The sequence below is a fragment of the Penaeus monodon genome, chromosome 25 (assembly GCF_015228065.2).
Source record: "Penaeus monodon isolate SGIC_2016 chromosome 25, NSTDA_Pmon_1, whole genome shotgun sequence".
Taxonomy (NCBI): domain Eukaryota; kingdom Metazoa; phylum Arthropoda; class Malacostraca; order Decapoda; family Penaeidae; genus Penaeus; species Penaeus monodon.
In genome coordinates, this window is record NC_051410.1 from 2,990,872 (window position 1) to 2,991,260 (window position 389).

The 389-nt window shown below is 37.0% G+C and overlaps 1 protein-coding gene across 1 annotated transcript in view; it reads left to right on the top strand.

Moving 5' to 3' along the window:
* LOC119589487 (protein dispatched-like) overlaps positions 1 to 389 on the top strand; it is a gene marked incomplete at its 5' end in the record, with an annotated part of 109,307 nt that overhangs the window by 974 nt on the left and 107,944 nt on the right.

Here is a 389-nt window from a genome sequence, read left to right on the forward strand (position 1 = left end):
CTGTTGTGAGGACCCCATTATGTAACTGTCCCATAGAGGACCATGTAAGATGAGAAATGATTGCTGGCCCTTTGTGCTCCAGAAAATACCAGCAAATGTGGCACACATTTATGTTCTGGGAAGACTGTGCTCGAGCTGGCTCCTTATTTGATGATAATTGGCTAAGGAGGTTCACAAGCTCTATTTTGGGAAAATGTATGTAGTGGCAGTTTATAAGCTGTCGATACACTGACCTGCAGATTGCTTAATTTTTTATATTTTTTTATCTCGCACTTAGAGCTTTAATATAGCAGCAACTATCATTCGGTTTCTATATAAAGCAGGTTTTATATGTTTTTTCTGTAAATGTTGTAGAAATTATCTTTCATTATTGAAAAAGACCATGGGTT